We start from the raw sequence: 6,941 nt of genomic DNA, 5'->3' as shown, positions 1-6,941 counted from the left end.
AAGGAAAGAAAGGAAAGAAAGAAAGAAGGAAGGAAGGAAGGAGGGAAGGAAAGAAGAGAGAAAAGAAAGAAAGAAGAAAGAAAGAAAGAAAAAAAGAAAGAGAAAGAAAGAAAAATAAAAATTAGCTGAATTAGCTGGGTGCAGTGGTACATGACCGTAGTCCTAGCTACTTGGGTGGCTGAGGTGGGAGGATCACTTGAGCCCAGGAGTTCCAGATCACACTAAGCTATGATTGTACCACTGCACTCCAGCCTGGGAAACATAAGAAAACCTTATTTCAAAAAACAAAAACACAAAATAGAAACCAGAAAGAAAGAAAATGAAAACATCACTACTGGCCTTAGAGAAGTACTAAGGTTATAAAAAAATATAATGAATAATTGTAAGTGAACAAATGAGATAACCTTGATGAAATGGGAAAATTTTAGAAATGCACAATCTACCAAAACAGACTTAAGGAGAAAGATAAAATTTTAATAGCCCTGTAACAATTAAAGAGATTAAAATATTAATTTTTTAAGAAATCCTACAAAGAAAGGCCCAGGACCAGATGGCTTCACTAGTAAATTCAACCAAATGCTTGAGGAACTAACACTAAGCCTTCACAAACTCTTCCAAAAAACAGAGCAGGAGGAAACATTTTTCAACTCATTCAATGAGGCTAGCATTACCCTGACACCAAAGACAGGGAAAAGACATTACAAGAAAATAAAGTTATAAAGCAATATCCTTATAAATATAGATGTAAAAATCCTCAGCAAAATATTAGCAAATCAAATTCAGCAGCATATTAAAAGGATTATATACCGTAACCAGGTAGGATTTATCCCAGGAGTACAAATGTGGTTTAACATACAAAAATCAATCAATGTAGCACACCATATTAACAGAAAGTCACATGATCATCCTAATTCAGAGAAGGCATTTGAAAATATCTAACACCTTTTTATGATAAAATCACTCAATGAATGAAGACTAGGAAGGAATTTCCTCAACCTGACAAAGAGCATCTGTGAAAAAACTATAAAACTACTCCCTACTTAATGGTGAAAAATTGAGTGCTTCCCCACTAAGATCAGAAACAGGACAATAATGTGCATTCACATTCTTATTGCCCTGCTTATTAGGGCAATTAGGCCAAAAAAAAAAAGGAACAAACGGCACCCAGATCACAAAGAAAGATGTAAAACTATCTTTAATCACAGATGACATTGTAGGAACTCCTAAGGAACTCACTTAAAAAGCATTAGGGCTACTAAGTTCAGCAACCAGGTTACAAGATTAATACACAAAATTCAACTGTATACATTTGCAATAAAGGATCAAAAACAAAAATTGAAACAATATTTCCATTTACAATAGCATCAAAAAGAATAAAATACTTAGAATAAATTTAACCAAAAGAAAAGCAACACTTGGACACGGCAAACTACAATGTACTGTTAAAAGAATTCAAAGAAGCGCCACCAAGCAATCTGACCTGAGAAAACACGCAGGTTCAACAGAATGAGTCCTGCTCGTCAGCAAGCATCCATCCTTGTGTTCAAGGTGGGTCTGTGAGGCAAGTTTGGCAACATAGACATGGACATGCAACCGAATCTGGAATGCAGGAAAGACCTAGGGAGGGTGGATCAATCATCGGAAGCATTCAACGATCCATGGAAGAAATGTTAAAAATAGAATCTCAGGGTCTAATGAAGTTGGAGTATCTCTCCTCTAGGTATTTCTGTTGGAAACTGTTGAATGATTGGATAAAGTAAAAGACAAGTACAGGAGATTATTAGGTAGCAATGAATGTGTAATAAATATCAAGTGGGGGGCAAGTGCGTACAAGGAAGTGTAGGCTACTGGGTTTCTGTAGAATTGTGCATGGAAGACCATCAACAGTTCAAGTCAAAAGCTTGTCTTGAGGGACTGTGCTAGGCTCTGCAGCTGCAAACATCACGGAAAAAGGTGTCTGTCCATCCATTAGAAACCCAGAGCCCAGAGGGATGGACTAGAGCAAATCTCCCTCACAGAGCTAGATGGGAAAAGAAAACTGTCTGAAAACTAACATGAAATTTTACATCTCTTACCTTGTTTAATCCTCACAACCCTGATGAGTAGTATTATCCCCACTTTGCGGATGAAGAAACAAGTTCTTCAAGGGGAAGAGCTCCTCAGAGTAGCATATTAATTAGAGGCAGAACCCGAGTCGGGGCCTATATCTTGTCTTTTCCCTCCTAAAACTAGACAAGTACCCACAAGCAGGCAATATTTTTGGTGCAGAGGAAGCAGTAGTGAACGAAATAGGAAAAACTCTCCACCTTTAGTGCTCACATTGTTGTGGAGAAAGACACACAGTAAGCACACTAGAGAAACAAAAATTAGAATGTTTTGCTAAAAAGTACTTCGCTGGGGTGTCATGATGTTGGTATCCTGCTTTCAGAAGACACGTGAAACTGCGATTGCATATTCTACTGCTGTGGTGCTAGTCCTTTCATTTTCTGTTTTAAATGTTTTCATAATTTAAAAGCTGGGGAAAACTTAAAGAAGACCTTATTAAATGGAAAGACGTACTGTGTTCATGATTGGAAGGCATAGTATTGTTAAGATGTCAAATTCAATACGACCTGCATTAAAATTCCATTCCGCTTTTTTGCAGAAACTGACAAATTGACCCTAAAATTCATGTGGAAATTAAAGTGACTTAGAATATCCAAAATAATTTTGAAAAAGAAAAAGTCATAGGACTTATGTTTGCCAATTTCAACACTTAGTACAAAGCTACTATAACCAAGACATTGCCAATCAAACCACAATGAGATGCCACTTCACACACNATTAAAAGTATTGTTGAGGATGTGTGAAGAAATTGGAACCCTTGTGTGCTGCTGCTGAGAATGTGAAATGTACAGCCACTCTGGAAAACATCTCTTGCCGTTCCTCCAAAAGTTAAACATAGAGGGTGTGTGTGTGTGTGTGTGTGTGTGTGTGTGTGTGGGTGTGTGTTGAGATGGAGTCTTGCTCTGTTGCCCAGGCTGGAGTACAGTGGTGCCATCTCAGCTCACTGCAACCTCCATCCCCTGGGTTCATGCAAATTTTCCTGCCTCACCCTCCTGAGTAGCTGAGATTACAGGCATGTCCCACCAGCCTGGCTAACTTTTTAAAATTTATTTTTGATTTTATTTTTTGAGACTGAGTCTCGCTCTGTCACCAGGCTGGAATGCAGTGGCGCAATCTCCACTCACTGCAACCTCCACCTCCTTGAGTTCAAGTAATTCTCCTGCCTCAGCCTCCTGAGTAGCTGGGACTACAGCCTCACACCACCACCACGCCCAGCTAATTTTTGTATTTTTAGTAAAGACACGGTTCCGCCTTGTTGGCCAGGATGATCTCGATCTCTTGACATCGTGATCTGCCTGCTTCAGCCTCCCAAAGTGCTGGGATTATAGGCATGAGCCACTGCACCCGGCCAATTTTTGTATTTTTAGTAGAAATGGGGTTTCACCTTGTTGGGCAGGCTGGTCGAACTCCTGGTGAGGTGGTCCACCCAACTCAGCAACCCAAAATGGTGGAATTACAGGTGTATGCCACCATGCCCGGCCAATATAGAGTTATATTATCCAGCAGTTCCATTCCTAGGTATATACCCAAGACAACTGAAGACATATGTCCCAGACAAAAGCTCGCACATGAATGTTCATCACAGCAATATTCACAATAGTCAAAAAGCAGAATCAGTGCAAAAGTCCATCAACTGGTGAATCAATAAAATGTGGCATGTCCATAAAATGGAATATTATTCAGCCATAGGAAGGGATGAAGGACTGTTATATGCTAAACATGGATGAACCTTGACAACATTATGCTAAATGTCCAAAGCCACTCACAAAAAGCCACACATCTCGTTATTTCATTTGAGTGAAATGTCCAAAATAGGCAAATACGTCCTGTCCACAGAGGTAGAAAGTAGATGAGTGGTTACCAAGGGCTAGGGGCAGAGGGAAATGGGGGGTGACTGTTTAATGGGTACAGAGTTTCTTTCTGGGGTGATGAAAATGATCTAGAATTAGATAATTGTGATGGTGACAAAGCTTTGTCACTATACTAAAAACCACTGCATTGGTTTTAAACCAATTCAATTTTCAAGTACACTTTGAAAGGGTGGATATTATGGTATGTGAATTATATCTCGTAATGAAAATATGATTACATTGTTCAAAAGAACATGGAAGCAGCTACAAAAATATGAAACATAAATTATGGCTCTTTTTATTCTAAAGCGTAGAAATTGAACATTATCTCTCAAGATATAAAACAAAAACCAAGAAAGCTAAAGCCCTTCCATTTGGCCATCCTGTGGTAAGACCTACCACAGTCCAGTGCTTTTGCTCAGCCCACAGCCTAGCCTAGTGTTTGCATGAAACCCTGTAGCTAGCTTCCACTCCTGTTCCACTGTTGGCTGTGAAGTTATGAGTGACCATATAGGGGGAGGGGAGGAAAACTCCCCATAAAAGTATTTCCTGGGGGCCCGAGGACAGACGTGGGCCCAGGTATCAGAATGTGATATGCCTACTTGTCCCTATCTCCTTGTCCATACATAAGGCTTAGAAGACGGCCATGTTTCACATCATGTGACCTCCAACCAATGAGCCGATTGGCTTCTTCAACAAGAGCCCAGGTAGAGATTGGTGTATAGAAGAGCCCATCAGATTCTAGAGAATCAGGACTTTGGCAGTGGAAACCCCCCTTAGAAGATGTCATAGGGTCCTCAGGGTCAGACATAGAAAGGAGGAGACATTGGGACAGAGAGAAGAGGCAAGAAAACATAATGCCTTGCAGTCTGCGAGGGACAGAGTGGGCCCCCGGTGGCCTCCCTGCCCAGATTCTGGATCAGAGCTCCTCAAACTTTAAGGTGCATTTGGATCACCTGAGGATCTTATGAAAATACAGACTCTGTCTGATTCAGTAGGTCTGGGTCTGGTGGTGGGAGCCTGTTAGTATATTTCTAACAAGCTCTGAGGCAAGGCTGCTTCTGCTGATCTAATGACCGCAGTGTGAGGCTGGGCACAGCAGCTCACACCTGTAATCCCAACACGTGGGGAGGACAAGGGAGGAGGGTCTCTTGGGGCTAGAACTTTGGGAGGACAAGGCAGGGGGGTCTCTTGAGGCTAGAACAAGGGAGGAGGGTCTCTTGAGGCTAGAACTTCTTCTCTTTTAGTTTTTTAGAGCTGAGGTCCTGCTATGTTGCCCAGCTGGACAACATTTTGTTAATATACTAAAAACCACCGAGCTGGTTTATGTGAGTTTGACTCAAATAAAATGATCAATCCTGAAATGTAGACTAAATGAGGTTGTTTTGTTTTGTTTTGTTTTTTGAGATGGAGTTTCCCTCTTGTCACCCTGGAGGAACATATAGCATCTCTAAAAAAATAAGAGAGAAGAAGAAGAAGGGAAAGGAAACAGACCTCAACTAGAGTAGGAAGCAGCTAGGCCACATATCTCTTCAATGGAGAAAAGTGTTTTTTTCTTGAGTAAATTTGAGTTTACCCATGTTCCTTGTCAATGACAGTAACTTTAAATGTCAAGAATGTGAGAGAGGCCAGGCACAGTGGATCACACCTATAATCCCAGCACTTTGGGAGGCCGAGGTGGGAGGATTACTTCAGCTAAGGAATTCAAGACTACCCTGGGAAACAAAGTGAGACCCCGTCTCTACAAAGTCCAAAAATTAGCCGAGCATGGGGGCATGCACCCATGGTCCAAGCTACACAGGAGGCTGAGGCAGAAGGATTGTGTGAGCCCAGGAGGTTGAGGCTGCAGTGAGCTGAGTTTGCACCACGGCACTCACTCCAGCCTGGGCGACAGCATGACCCTGTCGCTTAAAAAAAATGTGAGATACCACGGGGAAGGTGTGGCCCTGGGGTAGGGGCTGGGAGACTGGAGAGCGGCTGTTAGTGGTCTCATCGCTGCCCAGAGCAGGCAATGCCCTGCCCACCCTCATGAGCTCCTTGGACTCCTTGGACAGGACTGGCTACACATGAAAATGTGGGGACCCTTATTTTGAAATTGTTAAGAATCTCAAGATGGCAACACCAAAGCTTTAAAGCGAGTGCACGGCCCTTCTGAATTGGAGGCCCACGAGGCCGACAGACCGCTGTTCACATCCTGGGATAGCCCCTCCTCTTGAGCGTGGCTGGGGCCTGTGCTCTATTGCTTGGAAGCAAGGCTTATCCCTAAGCCTTATTTTCAGGGAGGTGGATTTGAGAGCTATTATCCCACCTCCTTGCTTGGTGCCCTGTGAATAAACCTTTTCTCTTTCGCAAAACTCATGTCACGGTGATTAACTTACTGTGTGTGGGCAGAATGGACCTGGTCCTGGCCAGTAACACCCGCAAGGCTTTCTGGGAGTCTACACTGCCAAGACAGCGCTGAGCAAAGGTTGGGAGCGGTCTGTCTAAATGACTTTTCTCTTTCTTCTAGGCTGGGCATGGTTTCTCATGCCTGTAATCCCAACACTTTGAGAGGCTGAGGCGGGAGATCATTTGAGGCCAAGAGTTTAAGACTAGCCTGGCCAACATGATGAAATCCCATCTTTACTAAAAATACAAAAATTAGCTGAGCATGCCTGAAATCCCAGCTACCGGGGTGGCTGAGGCACTAGAATTGCTTGAACCTGGGAGGCAGAAGTTGCAGTGAGCCAAGATTGTGCCACTGCACTCCAGCCTGGGTGACAGAAACTCAGTCTCAAAAAAAAAAAAAAAAATCTTTTTTTCTATAAATTAATAAAAGGAATACAGCCTCTTGTGAGCTGGTTTGTGTGAGTTTGACTCAAAGAAAATGATCAGGCCGGGCGCGGTGGCTCAAGCCTGTAATCCCAGCACTTTGGGAGGCCGAGGCGGGTGGATCACAAGGTCAAGAGATCGAGACCATCCTGGTCAACATGGTGAAACCCCGTC

This window comes from Cebus imitator, unplaced genomic scaffold (assembly GCF_001604975.1).
Source record: "Cebus imitator isolate Cc_AM_T3 unplaced genomic scaffold, Cebus_imitator-1.0 Scaffold237, whole genome shotgun sequence".
NCBI classification, from domain to species: Eukaryota; Metazoa; Chordata; class Mammalia; order Primates; family Cebidae; genus Cebus; species Cebus imitator.
This window is presented reverse-complemented; position numbering follows the sequence as displayed.